The sequence below is a fragment of the Nyctereutes procyonoides genome, unplaced genomic scaffold, assembly GCF_905146905.1.
Source record: "Nyctereutes procyonoides isolate TBG_1078 unplaced genomic scaffold, NYPRO_anot_genome, whole genome shotgun sequence".
In the NCBI taxonomy this organism is placed as follows: domain Eukaryota; kingdom Metazoa; phylum Chordata; class Mammalia; order Carnivora; family Canidae; genus Nyctereutes; species Nyctereutes procyonoides.
Genome location: NW_026575135.1, coordinates 61,129,122 through 61,144,487, shown reverse-complemented (window position 1 = coordinate 61,144,487; position 15,366 = coordinate 61,129,122). Strand labels below are relative to the sequence as shown.

At 40.8% G+C, this 15,366-nt stretch overlaps 1 protein-coding gene across 6 annotated transcripts in view; it reads right to left on the bottom strand.

Moving 5' to 3' along the window:
- The window catches only part of CEP120 (centrosomal protein 120), a 168,237-nt gene that overhangs the window by 114,430 nt on the left and 38,441 nt on the right, over window positions 1-15,366 (bottom strand). Inside the window, exon 2 of one of the 6 annotated variants that reach the window (XM_055302046.1) lies at window positions 13,182-13,299. The exons of the other annotated variants lie outside the window; for them this stretch is intronic. The gene's annotated coding sequence lies outside the window, so the exon portion shown is untranslated. The remainder of the gene's footprint in view (window positions 1-13,181; window positions 13,300-15,366) is intronic. 6 annotated transcript variants of the gene reach the window in all.

The window sequence follows — 15,366 nt, the reverse complement described above, 5'->3', positions numbered from 1 at the left end:
TTAATTTCGGGGAAGATCAGAAAGAAACCCTTCCGAGGTGGCCTCGCTGGACACTGCACCTGCGGGCCGGGCGAGGGGGCGGCGAGTAAGAAGGAAAAAACAATCCCCACCCCCATCCCTGGGTACCCAAAAGGAGAGGAGAAGGATGTGCCCACTGGGGGAGAGCTCCCCGGAAATGAGGCATTCTGCAGTCCGAAACCAAAGTAATGCTCTACTTTGGGTTCGTCGTTGAACAAGGCATTCTTTTGTGTCAGATGTCACACAGACTCAAAACTAGATACAGAGTGATACAGTGAACCCAGCAAGTACCCAAAACACAGCTTCGACGATTACCAATTAAAGACCAGTCTTCGTTTGCTCCGTTAATTTGGAGCAAGGCCCTAATAGCCTAACAACTCATCTCTTTCAATGTGTACCTCTAACACATAAAGATTTTTTAAATACCTTGATGTCTTAACCTCAATTGCATTATTTTACCTAAAAAGTTAAAAAATAATACCCTAGCATCTGTAAGTATACACTGTTCAAATGTCCCTGATTGATAATTATTTTTCAGGTGTTCAAATCAGGATCCAGAGAGGTTTTAAAGCAGTGTGTTGGGCTGATCTGTCTTTTGTGTCTTGTCATGCACAGGCACTCATTTCCACTTTTTTTTCCCCTTGAAACTCTTCGTTAAAGAAATTCGTCACGTATCCTGTGGAGTTTAACACTGTCTAAATTTTGTTGAAGTAATACCAATGTCATTATTTAACATATCATCTGTTGAGCAGTCTAATGAAGATCCCCATTGACAATACTGGGGATCAGCAAACAGTTCAACAACAGCAAGCCAAAAGCAAGCTTTTTATGGCGCAAAACACTTTTAGATTAAATCCTAGAAAAAAGGAGGCCAAAGCAATGGGGCCAAGTGTCTCCAGTGCAAAGAATACCCCTGAAAATCAGAGTTGGGGAACTAATTCTACCATTCACATGCTAGGTGACCTTAGGCAACTCACTTTACCTCTCTGAGCTTCAGTTTCACTACACAATAGTAGTATACATAATGTCTTAGTTCGGGACCTAAATGTAGTAAATGCCATTTAGTTATTATCTTTTTCTATGAACAATAATGGGCTTTATGTTTGTAGCTATACGAGAACTAGGAAATTGCCATCAAGATGCCTCATTGTTTTGTTTTATGATATTTCAGACTGAAAAGCTAGATTGTAAACCCTCACTAAATGTTAGAATCATCTCACATCTGAAACAAAAAAATCTGACAAACCATTAAAATTAATTCAGAAACTTTCTCACATAGTAAAATTTTCATACAGTTCCATTTATCTGGATTTCTTCCCTCCTCTGAACAACACTATTACCCTCAAAATCATATCATCACAGTTTCTGAAATCATCAACTTAGTTGGTTCTTCTTTTACATACGGTAATAAATTAATGACATAAAACTTCCCACATACCCCATCTAGAAATGGAATTATAATTCCACCAGCATCTATAGCCTCTTTATCTGTTATTCTATAATCTAATTTTTTAAAGATTTTATTTATTTATTCATGAGAGACACAGAGAGAGAGAGATAGAGAGAGGCAGAAACACGGGCAGAGGGAGAAGCAGGCTCCATGCAGAGAGCCCGACCTGGGACTCAATCCCCGGTCTCCAGGATCACACCCTAGGCTGAAGGTGGCGCTAAACCACTGAGACACCTGGGCTGCCCTATAATCTAATTTTTTAAAGATTTTATTTATTTATTCATGAGAGACACAAAGAGACAGAAACAGGCAGAGGGAGAGACAGGCTCCCTGCGGGGATTCCGATATGGGACTCATCCCAGGATCCCGGGATCATGACCTGAGCGGAAGGCAGACACTTAACCACTAAGCCACCCAGGCATCCCTAATCTAATTTTTCAAATGTGATATTAAATAGTAGTAACTTCAGTTCTAGCACAAACCATCGTATTTTAGCCTAAATTTACTTACGCAAATGCTGTTAAGACAAATTTTGTCTAATAGGCAATATGAAATTCATTATAAACATGCAAATTCAAATTGTCCACCTAAAAGCTTATCATAGGGCAGCCCCGGTGGCTCAGTGGTTTGGCACCGCACCTTCAGCCCAGGGTATGATCCTGGAGACCTAGGATCGAGTCCCACGTTGGGCTCCCTGCATGGGACTTGTTTCTCCCTCTCCTGTGTCTCTGCCTCTCTCTCTTTCCCTCTCTCTTTCTCTCTCTCTCTCTCTCATGAATAAATAAAATCTTTTAAAAATAAATAAAAGCTTATATTAGGTAGCTTTGTTTTTATGGATTTTTACCAAAAAGTAAAGAACAAAATAAAGGATTTTGTTAAGTCTTTCTTTTTCTGAAGTTATTTTACAATTTGGAAATGCACTTTTGTTATAGTAGGCCTCTAGTTTTTTTTTTTTTTTTTTTTTTTTTTTTTTTTTTTTTTTTTTTTTTTGTCTCCCCAGCAACGTTTATGGCCCAAGACAGGAAGGATCAGAAGCTATGTTCCCCTTCCTCTGTCCCTTCCTTCTTCTTTCCCCTTTTCACAACACACACACACTCACACATACGTGCACTTAGTACAATTTCAGACAAGATAGCAGGAGTAACATAAAGACATGTACTGAGACCTACAACGTGTAAAAGCATGGTCCCAGACCCTGACCTTCCAGAGGGTCTCCGAAAACAGCTTCCTTCTGGCAGAGGGAGGAAGAGTGGAGATAGGAACCTTACACAGTGTCAACATGACTTTCCTTCCAACTCAGTATGTGATACCTATAAATTTGACAATGAATTTGGGTGCCCTTACTCCCCTGAAGAAGGGTTGCTAATGCCCTGTCAGGACAGGCAGGGAAGCCCAATAGCCAAGAGCCATAGAGAACTGCATTCCAAATCCTGCCATATTATTCACTTTGTGACTTGCCCAAGTTGCTTGGCCATTTGTATATATAAAACCTCACTTTTGCCATCTGTGAAACAGGGTTAATAGGTGTTTGTGAAGATTAATTGGCATTACTTCAATGAGAAGCCCCGGCTATGATGAAATCTGACTTTACTAGCCATTTTTATTGTGTATATGGACAGATGTATTATTTTGTCATTTGTTTCTTTTTGTGTTCTGCAAAGATAACCAGCTTTTGTATGTTCCCTCACCTCGGCCTATATTTTCTAAGGGTGATATCCTCCCAAAACAGCTTCTCTCCTGGCTCTTATCAAAGGCCACAGCAGGGTGCTCCAAAGTCAAACATTCCTTCAGGTCAGGTGGTTGCAATTAACACCTGCGGGACCGGACCTGTGCAGAAGCAGAGGGCCCCGCCTGTCTAATGGGCAGCCTTTCTCTGCCCAGCTCCTAAAAGCCAGATTTCCTAATGCTCCATTAGAAGCTAGAATTATAGATTTTAATGTGAACTCCTTTGATTTTCTTTCTTTCTTTAATTTGAGAGAGAGAGCAAGTAGAGAGCCAGAGGGAGCTGGCACAGTGTGGAGCCCAATGCAGGGCTCAGTCTCACCACCCTGAGATCATGACCTGACCTGAAATCAAGAGTGAGACACTTAACTGAACCACCCAGGTGCCCTACTCATTTGATTTTTTCTTTTATTTATTTACTTTATTAAAAAATGTTTTTAATTTAAATTCAAGTAATTAACATGTAATGTCTTATTGGTTTCAGAGGCAGAGGTCAGTGATTCATCAGTCTTACGTAACCCCCATGTGTGTGTTCATCACATCGCATGCCCTCCTTAATGTCCATCACCCAGTTACCCCATCCCCCCACCTTACCTCCCCTCCAGAAACTCTCTGTTTGTTTGTTTCCTATGATTAAGAGTTTCTAAAAAAAAAAAAAAAAAAAGAGTTTCTGGGGATCGGTGGCTCAGCGGTTTAGCGCCTGCCTTTGGCCCAGGGCACGATCCTGGAGTCCCGGGATCGAGTCCCACCTCGGGTTCCTGGCATGGAGCCTGCTTCTCTATCATGAATGAATGAATGAATGAATGAATAAATAAATAAATAAATAAATAAATAAATAAAAAGAGTTTCTTATGGTTTGTCTCCCTGTCGTCTTGTTTTACTTTTTCCTCTCCTCCTCTATGATCCCGTTTTGTTTCTTAAATTCTACGTATGAGTGAGATAATATTTGTCTTTCTCTGACTTATTTCATTTAGCACAATATCCTCTAGTTCCATCCTAGTCATTGCAAATGGCAAGATTTCTTTTTTTTTGATGGCTGAGTATTCCATTGTATTTATATACCACGTCTTTATCCATTCATACGTTGATGAACATCTGGGCTCTTTCCATAGTTTGGCTATTGTGGGCATTGCTTCAATAAGCATTGGGGTGCAGGTGCCCCTTAGAATCACTACATTTCTGTCTATGGGGTAAATTCCTAGTAGTGTAATTGCCGGGTTTTAAGGTAGCTCTATTTTCAACTTTTTGAGGAACCTCCATACTGTTTATCCAGAGTGGCTGCACCAGCTTGCATTCCCACCAAATTGTACGAGGTTCCCCTTTCTTCTCATCCTCACCAACATCTGTCATTTCCTGACTTGTTAATTTTAGCCATTCTGACTGGTGTGAGGTAGTATCTCATCGTGGTTTTGATTTGCATTTCCCTGATGCCAAGTGATGTAGTGTATTTTCTCAAGTATCTCTTGGCCATTTGTATACCTTCTTTGGAAGTGTATTTTCTCAAGTATCTCTTGGCCATTTGTATACCTTCTTTGGAGCAATGTCTGTTCAAGTCTTCTGCCCATTTCTCAATTGGATTATTTGTTCTTTAGGTGTTGAGTTTGGTAAATGCTTTATAGGTTTTGGATCTAGCCCTTTATCTGGTAAGACAATTGCAAATATCTTCTCGCATTCTGTCATTGTCTTTTGGTTTTGTAAACTGTTTCCTTTGCTGTGCAAAAGCTTTTTATCTTGATGAAGTCCAAATAGTTCATTTTCATCTTTGTTTCCCTTGCCTTTGGAGACATGTTTAGCAAGAAGTTGCTGTGGCTGAGGTCATAGAGAATGCTACCTGTCTCACATTTAGGTCTTTCATCCATTTTGAGTCTATTTTTGTGTATGGTATGAGGTATAAGGTATGAGGAAATGGCCTATTTTCACTCTTCTGCATGTGGCTGCCCAGAATTTTCCCAATAGCATTTGTTGAAAAGACTGTCATTTTTTCCACTGGATATTCTTTTCTGCTTTGTCAAAGATGAGTTGACCATAGAATTAAGGGTCCATTTCTGGATTATCTATTCTGTTCCACTGATCTTTGTGTCTGTTTTTGTGCCGGTATCATACTGTCTTGATGATTATAGCTTTGTAATATAGGTTGATGTCTGGAATTGAGATGCCACCAGTTTTGGTTTTCTTTTTCAGCATTCCTTTGGCTATTTGGGATCTTTCCTGGTTCCATACAAATTTTAGGATTATTTGTTCCAATCCTGTGAAATAAATTGATGGTATTTTGATACAGATTGCAATGAATGTATAGATTGCACTAGGCAGCACAGACATTTTAACAATTTGTTCCTCCAATCTGTGAGCATGTGACGTATTCCCATTTCTTTGTGTATTCCTCAATTTCTTTCATAAGTGTTCTATAGTTTTCTGAGTACAAGTCCTTGCCTCTTTGGTTAGTTTTATTTCTAGGTATCTTATGGTTCTGGTGCAATTATAAATGGGATCGACTCCTTACTTAATTTCCCTTTCTTTTGTTTCATTGTTAGTGTACAGAAATGCAACTGACTTCTGTGCATTGATTTTATATCCTGCCACTTTGCTGAATTCCTGTAGGAGTTCTAGCAATTTTGGGATGGGGTCTTATGGGGTTTCCATATAGAGTATCATATCATCTGTGAAGAGTAAGAGTTTGACTTCTTTGCCAATCCAGATGCCTTTAATTTCTTTTTGTTGTCTGATTGCTGAGGCTAGGACTTCTAGTATTATGCTGAACAACAGTTGTGAGAGTGAGTATCCCTGCCATGTACCTGACCTTAGGGGAAAAGCTCTCAATTTTTCCCCATTAAGAATGTATTAGAAGTGGCTTTTCGTAGATGGCTTTTATGTTATTGATGTATGTTTTCTATATCCAAATGCTGTGAAGAGCTTTAATCAAGAAAGAATGCTTTTTCTGCATCTATTGAGAGGATCATATGGCTCTTATCCCTTCTTTTATTAATGTAGTAGACTACCCTTGCAGCCCAGGAATAAATCCCACTTGGTCATGGTGAATAATCCTTTTAATGTGCTGTTGGATCCTATTGGCTAGTATCTGGGTGAGAATTTTTGCATCCATGTTCATCAGGGATATTGGTCTGTAATTCTCCTTTTTGGTGGGGTCTTTGTCTGATTTTGTGATCAAGGTAATGCTGGCTTCTTAGTGTTTGTAAGTTTTCCTTCCATTTCTATTTTCTGTAGCAATTTCTTTCAGAGAATAAGCATTAATTCTTCTTTAAATGTTTGGTAGAATTCCCCTGGGAAGCCATCTGGCCCTGGATTCTTGTTTTTTGGGAGGTTTTTGATTACTGCTTCAATTTCTTTGCTGGTTATGGGTCTGTTCAGTTTTCTATTTTTTCCTGTCCCAGTTTTGGTAGTTTATATGTCTCTAGAAATACATTCATTTCTTATAGATTGCTTAATTTGCTGGCATATAGTTGCTTATACTATGTTTTTATTATTGTATTTCTTTGGTGGTTTTTGTGATCTCTCCTCTTTCAGTCACAATTTTATTTGGGTCCTTCCTCTTTTCTTTTTGATAAGTCCGGCCAGGGGTTTATCAATCTTACTAATTCTTTCAAAGAACTAGTTCATAATTTCATTGATCTGTTCTACTGTTCTTTTGGTTTCTATTTCATTGATTTCTGCTCTAATCTTTATTAATTCTCTTCTCCTGCTGGGTTTAGGCTTAATTTGCCGTTCTTTCTCCAGGCTTTAGGTATAAGGTTAGATTGTGTATTTGAGGCCTTTCTTTTTTCTTAAAAAAGGCTTGTATTGCTATATATTTCCCTCTTAGGACTGCCTTTGCTGTATCCTAAAGGTTCTGAATAGTTATGTTTTCATTTTCATTTGTTACCATGAATTTTTAAAATTCTTCTTTAATTTTCTGGGTGATCCATTCATTCTTTAGTAGGATGCTCTTTAGCCTCTATGTATTTGAGTTCTTTCCCAATTTCCTCTTGTGACCAAGTTTAAGTTTCAAAGCACTGTGGTAATCACATCTTTTGGTACTGGTTGAGACCTGATTTGTGGTGCAGTATGTGATCTATTCTGGAGAATATTCCACGTGCACTGGAGGAGAATATGTATTCTGTTGCTTTACTATGAAATTCTCTGAATGTATCTTTGAAGTCCATCTGGTCCTCATCTCTTATAGTCTTTGATAAGAGATAAAAGATAAAATCTAATTTGGGGGGGATCTGAAAAAAATCTAATTTGTCTGACATTAAGGATTATCACTTCAGCTTTCTTTTGACATCTATTAGCATGATAAATGGTTTTCCACTCCCTCAGTTTAATCTGGAGGTGTCTTTGGGTCTGAAATGAGTCTCTTCCAGGCAGCATATCCATGGATCTTACTTTTTTATCCAATTTGATACCCTGTGTCTTTTGATTGGGGCATTTAGTCCATTTACATTCGGAGTAATTATCGAAAGATACGAATTTAGTGCCTTTGTATAACCTATAAAGTCACTGTTTCTGTATATTGTCTCTGTTTCTTTCTGGTCTATGTTATTTTTGGGTTTTCTCTTCACATAAAGGATCCCTTTTAATATTTCTTGCAGGGCTGGTTTAGTGACCAGAAATTCTTTTAGTTTCTGTTTGTCCTGGAAGCTTTTTCTCTCTCCTTGTATTTTTAATGACATCCTAGCCGGATAAAGTATTCTTGGCTGCATATTTTTCTCATTCAGCACCCTACATATATCATGCCAGTTCTCTCTGCCCATCTCTGTGGGTAGGTTTGCTGCCAATCTAATGTTTCTATCCTTGCAGGTTACAGACCTCTTATCCCGAGCTGCTTTCATGATTTTCTCTTTGTCTCTGAGATTTGCAAGCTTCCCTATTATATGTCAAGGTGTGGACCTATTTTTGTTGATTTTGAAGGGAGTTCTTGGTGCCTGCTGGACTTGGATGCCTGATTCCTTCCCCAGATAGTTCTCGACTATAATTTGCTCCAGTATGCCTTCTGCCCTCCTTTCTCTTTCTTCTTATTCTGGGATCCCTATTATTCTAATATTGTTTTGCTTTATGGTATCACTTATCTCTTGAATCCTCCCCCTGGTGATCCAGTAGTTGTTTATCTCTTTTTCTTAGCTTCTTTATTCTCCATCATTTTGTCTTCTAGATCACTAATTTTCTCTTCTGCCTCATTTCTCCCAGCAGTTAGAGCTTCCATTTTTTATTGCATCTCATTAATAGCCTTTTTTATGTCAATTTGATTAGAGTTCTTTTATTTCTCCAGAAAGGGATTCTCTAGTACCTCATGCTTTTTTCAAGCCAGCTAGTATCTTTTCTAATCATCATTCTGAACTCTAGTTCCACATCTTACTTATGTCCATACTGATTAGGTCTCTGACAGTCAGTACTGCCTCTTTTTCTGGGTTTTTTTTTTTTTTTTTTTTTTTTTTTTTTGTGGTGAGTTATTCCATCTTGTCCTTCTGTCCTGAGAAGAACAGATGACAAGAGAACAAAATACTAAAATAGCAACAACCCCAGAGGAATATACACTAAACAAATCAGAAGAGACCCAAAACCGAAGAAAATAATTAAGAAGAGAAAATATAATCAGAGAAGAGGAGACAGAACAGAGCAATACACTGAATCCTATGAGTATTTTTGACTGTTGGTTAGAAAAATAGATCCCAAAATTGTAAAGAAAGAAATACTTTGGGACACCTGGGTGGCTCAGTGGTTGAGCATCTGCCTTCAGCTCAGGGCATGATCCTGGTGTCCTGGGATCGAGTCCCACATCGGGCTTCCTGCATGGGGCCTGCTTCTCTCTCTGCCAATGTCTCTGCCTCTCTCTCTGTGTCTCTCATGAATAAATAAATACAATCTTTAAAAAGAAAAAAAGAAAGAAAAACCTCTTTGTGTACAAAAATAAAATTAAATACAATGAAAGGATAGGATGTAACTGTAAAAATGAAAAATTAAAAGACAAAAAAAAAAGGGAATATAAATAGGTGAACAGAACAGAGCAACAGACTATATCCTGAGTGTGTTTTGGTTGGTTTGTTAGAAGAAACTACATCTCAAAGTTGCAAAGAAAGAAAAACTTATATATATATATATATATATATATATATATATATATATACAAAAATAAAATTAAATACATTGAATGGATAGAATGTAACTGTAAAGATGAAAATTTTAAATGACTTTAACAAAAAAAAAAGAGAATATGATCAGACAGGTGAAGAGAACAGAGCCATAGAGAAGATTCTGCATATATTTTGGTCTGTTTGTCAGAAGACACTGTATCACAAAATTGTAAGGAAAGTTTTATATATATATATATATAAAACCACACACAAAATAAAATTAAGTATAATGAAAGGATAGAAGATTTTTTTAAAGAGTTGATAAAATAAATTCATTGAAAACAGGAAAGAGAAAAAAATTAAAATTGAAAGACTAAAGAATCAGGCTATATTCCCCTAATGCTGGATTCTGCAGTTCCCTATGAGCCTACCATCAGTAAACTTGATCTTGGCTGGTTGTTCTTGCCAATCTTCTGGGGGAGAGGCCTGTTGTGTTTCTCAGGTGTCTTTGCCCCCAGCAGGCAGAATTGTACCGCCCTTGCCAGGTGGCCAGGCTAATCACCTCAGGATTGCCCTAGATGGCTTTTGTTCCCTGAAGGCTTTCTGTGCTTTAGAGGATGAGAGTGAGAATGGTGTCCTCCCAATCCCTCCCAATCTGCAGCGAGTCCCCAGGAAGGTGGGGGGGGGGGGGACACACTCCTCAATGCGCCCTCAGGGAAAAGCAGCCAAGGTTTCCTGTCTCCCTGGTCTCCATCTGCACTGCAAATTCCCCCAGCCTGTGACTCAGCATTTCTAACACAGGCACACAACCCCCTTTTGAGTCCCCAAACCCTGCAGACTCCCATGGTTCCCATGTGCAAACCATTCCTCCTGGAGGAGAAAGGGGGAGGGGTCTCCCTGGTTCTACTGCTGGCTGGGCCCCTGCTTGGAGAGTGGTCATGCAGACTGTGCCTGGTTCACAGTTTATGGCACCCTCAAGCTGAGAGCCCCCTCCTGGGCTCTCTGACTGCAGCCAGGTTCCCTGCTCCAATGCCTGGAAACTCTGCTGCCCTCAGCACTCCCATTCTTCCTGTGACTCTGGGAATCCTGAGGCCACACTGTCCCACCAGGGATTCTACCCCGATTTGCTGCCTCAGCTCCTTTCAGGCAGGGACATCCCTCATTGGAGCAGACTTCTAAAAGTTCTGATTTTGCACTCCACAACTCTATCACTTTCCAGTAGCCAGCTGCCAGAGGCTCCCTCCTGCCCAGGTCTATTTTCCCCTAGATTGCCTCTTAACTTGCAGAAAGTGGTAGCTTTTCTATTTGTAAAGTTGCAGCTATTCTTTCCTTAGCTCTCTGGTTCAGTTCACTGGTGTTTAGAATGACTTAATAGCCATCTAGCTAAATTCCTGGGACCAGACAAAACTAAGGTCTCCTCCGCCACCACCATCTTGGCCTCCTCCACTCATGTGATTTTTAAATGCTGGTTACTGGGGCCCCTGGGTGGCTCAATCCATTAAGCATCTGCCTTTGACTCAGGTCATGATATCAGGGTCCTGGGATCAAGCCCCACATCAGGCTCCCTGCTCAGCAGGGATTCTGCTTATCTCTCTTTCTCTCTCTCTCACTCTCTCTCTCTCCCTCTTTCTTTGCCCCTCCCCACCACTTGTTCTCTATCTCAAATAAATAAAATACTTTAAAAAAATGCTGATTACTAATTTAAGCCAAAAAAAAAAAACACAGCAACAACACTCCCCTAGCCAATCAACACTTCTTCCAACCACACTCTGGTTACCTCTGGCCTAAATTGAGGAAGGTGGTTCTAATAGGCATCCCAGAAGAGCAGAGAAAGGACAGGAGTCAGGAAAGAAGAGATTACCTCCAAGTGGGAAGAAGACTGAAAGATAATGATCTGGGGACCCACATTCTACTTCCCGGCAGAACCTTCAGGAGGGGCAGAAACAGGAACTAGCCCTGTGAGATCCCCAGGGCAGGGAGATTGTAGGCCCTCATTTATGATCCTCAGCACATGTTCTCATGCCCATAATTTGACACAGAATCAGCAAACTCACTAGAGATCAAGAGGACTCTGGAGGCTTGGATAATGGCTAACTTATCTGTGACCAGGAAGGGCCAAATCTCGAAAATCCTCCCCAGACATTTGCTCGATGTACAAACCCAGACAGCTTTGTACATTTTGTGTGTGCAATGGGGAACCTCAGGGATGAGTGAGATTGAATTTCTGCCTGGCAAGAGGAGTTTGTGGTCAAATTTAAGAATCTGAAGATAAGCAACATTTCTTGCTCTCCCCCTCTGTGGAGTAAGCCTCATGGGGTTCACTTTAGGCTGGGATGGGCTTTGAGGCACCCAGTCACAGTGTGGGGCACAGTTGCTCTCTCCCTGAGGCAAGGTACAGAGCAGAGAGTGGGAGAACACCTCCTCCTCTGTAGAGAACAGACAGAGCTAAAGATACTTCTGCAACTGTGCTAATGGGCTGTAGGCCAATTCAAAGTGCTGCTCAGGTTTGCTTTGGAAGGACGAAGCCACTGGTAGAGTTCCTGCATACTAGAGGCAGCCGACTTTTAAAATGACTTCATTTTGGGGCAGCCAGGGTGGCTCAGCAGTTTAGTGCCACCTTCGGCCCAAGGCATGATCCTGGGGACCCAGGATCGAGTCCCACGTCAGGCTCCCTGCATGGAGCCTGCTTCTGCCTGTGTTTCTGCCCCTCTCTCTGTGTCTCTCATGGATAAATAAATAAAATCTTAAAAAAAAATGTTTTTTAAATAAAAGGACTTCATTTTTATTTATTTTTTAAGTAGACTGCATGCCCAGCATGGAGCCCAACACAGGGCTCAGACTCACAACCCTGAGATCAAGACCTGACCTGAAATCAAGATTCGGACACTTAGCTGACTGAGCCACCCAGACGCTGAGAGGGCTTCATTTTAGGGGTAAAAGAACGGATGGTATGTGCTGAGAATGAAAGCCCTACCACTGTAACACTGCGTCATTTAGACAACATATGACACCGCAGAACTTTGATTCACCTTTTATGCAATGTCTCATGTGTGTCAATTTCTTCCCCCTCTAAAAAGCTTCCTTTTGAAGCACTGAAGCCCATGGTGGAGGAAGAAGTGGTGCCAGCCTACTCAGCTGTCTGGAAGAGAAATTTCCCAGGCTTCTGGGTGTTTTGGCCCACAGAAGTCTGACCCCACCAAACAGTAACAGTCTTTTATACTATAAGATATTTCTGGCACAAGGGTTCTGGTTAATGATGATACTGCAAGTACACCTGAAGGGTATGAAACTATGTCCTGCCTTTCTGTGTTACAGCCACCATTAACAACCAGAAATTATAACAACAGACAATAATTACTCATCACTCCCCTTGCCCCCAACCAACTGAATTCCAAGAAAGGCTCTAAACATATGGCCTGGATTCAGAGAAGACAGAAGGCTCCCTCCACTCCTCACCCACATCTCTGAGTGATAGCACAAGCATCCCCAACAGCCAGAAGCTAGCGTGCTTAGTCATATCATTTTACAAGTGGTATAACAAAGCTGATATCCCTTGGCAGTTGCATAAATCACTAAACTGTCCTTCCTAAATGATTGTGTGTGTTTTTGCTGCCAACATAAAATTTTTCATTTGCAAAAATATGTCCATTTCCAGGCAGATTCTATCAAGTGTAACAGGTAACAGGATGTTGAATGGGGGCTTTGTTGCCTTGGAGTTGTCACCCATGACTCAAAGGATGACAAAGCAGTATCATGTCTCCTTCATTCTGAAGAGCACCCAAGATAATTAAGGCCTGGATGCTTCTCCTGGGTTTTGAGGAGATAACCACAGTGGTTCAGCATGACCATCAGCTGAGCAGCCACCTAACACTATGTTCAAACATGACAGGCCGAGGACTGGTTAGTGATAAGCCTGACAGCCTTACCATTGTAGAGGGTCAAAATGCTCTCTCTCCTCAGCCCAGGCCAAATAAAAAGGAGTGAGTCAACAGGAATCTCTCACAGAGGTGAAGAGGTTTGCTCATCAGCAGTCCACTGTAGATACTTAAGAGAGAGAAAAAAAAAAAAAGGCTGTGAGTATGTGTGTGTGTATGAGAGAGAGATTAGCAGCTTGCATCATATTTTGTTGTGACAAAAATGTTTGAGATTCTCATGGATGAAAAGAATATGGGGATAGATCACTTCCATTGAGCCATTCTGGTGTCCAAGAAGGCAGGTCACCAGGTGAGGAGGCCACAGCCTGGAGAAGCTATGGGGTAGACTTCAAGATGGGAACTGATCTGCTTCCAGAAGCAATTGAGGAGGAAGAATCAAACACGACTGAGTTAGGCAGGTCTTTCAGAACACCATGCATTCCGTTGGGAAGTCCCCCATGCTACCCCCACCAACATTGTCCCTAGATATGATTCAAATATATGTCCCAGGAGAAACAGCATTTAGCTGAGAGCCACTCTCAAAGCATCAGAGACTGACAGATCTTGAACAGAGAAAGGGCAACAGACCAGACAGCACAGATGCATCTGCTAAGTTAGGAATATTTACAGCCAGTCTCCATCTTGGATCCCAATTCTCTGGAGGAGTAAGGGTCTCAAAAGAAAGGGAGGAGAGAGGATGAAAAAAATGGATCCCATTTCTTTCCCCACTCAAATCCCCTGGGTGGAAACTTGGCTGAACAGGGAAAATGGGAAGAAATGAGATTTCAAACAGATATGAGATGAGATTTCAAACAGATAAATTGGACTGAACTGTTATTTTAATAACCTGGGAGTGATCAGAAACTTCTGATCAGGTTGTCATTAAGGGATGGGAAAAAGAGACTCAATGGAAGCTGGTTAGAAGCAGTAACTAGAGAAAAATGGAACCATTTTATATTTGTACCTTGGCCCAGACCCAAGTACAGGTTGTTAAACCAAGTATTTAATACTAATAATAAAAATTTTAAAAATAATAATATCTAATCAAGTCTTCCAATCTTCCCAACAACACTGTGGACAGAAAAGCAGGGATTTCATTACTTTTTAACACATGAGAAAAAGTAAAGTTGGATAACTGGAACAACTGGATGGTAGTGAGAGGCAAGGTCTTCTGACAGCTTCTGTTAAGCTACCCCAGTGATTTCAAACTGGGTTCCACACATGACCTGAGCCCATGGGGCTGGGCCAGGAAACTAGAGTAGAAACTCCTGTCCTATGTTAGTTGACGGTAAGAAATTAAAACATAGGGATCCCTGGGTGGCCCAGCGGTTTAGCGCCTGCCTTCGGCCCAGGGTATGATCCTGGAAACCTGGGATCGAGTCCCACATCAGGCTCCCTGCATGGAGCCTGCTTCTTCCTCTGCCTGCGTCTCTGCCCCTCTCTCTCAGTCTCTCAATCTCTCTCTCTCTCTCAAATAAATAAAATCTTTAAAAAAAAAAAAAAAGAACTAAAACATGAAGCTTTATGGATACAATAGATGTATTGAGGTTTTTTTTAAATATTGTATTTATTTATTCATGAGAGACCCACAGAGAGAGAGGCAGAGACACAAGCAGAGGGAGAAGAGCAGGCTTCCCATGATGTGAGACTCAATCCTGGAATCCCTGGGATCACGAGGATCACGCACTGAACTGAGCAGAAGGCAGACCTCAACCACTGAGCCACCCGGGTGTCCCACAATAGACGTTTCTACATGACTTTAAAAGAGAAAACAATTACTTCAAAGAAATTTGTTTTGGACCACATCTTCTGCCTTGACCCCACCTAAACCCCATCAACGTCAACCATTCTCTCCAGCTACAAGGTCATTTGGTAGGCTTTTTGAAAAACTCATCACTTATATTCTTCAGACAGATTCACTTGACTATTCACAGTAGTGAAAGGGAGAAAGAATATCTAGGGGGAAGGAATGTCCTACTTTCACATAGCACTCCAGGGTTTGGAGATTAAATCTATTTTCCCAATTACATACTGAAGTTGTTATTTCAATATGATGAATGAAGTTCTCAGGAAAGCTGACTTGACTATTCCAATTACTGCAGTTAAATGGTTGGATACTTAGCTGTGAGGTACTCTTAGGTTTGTCGAGTGGTGAGCGTGATAACAGAATGTTAGTGTACCCTATAAATTATTACAA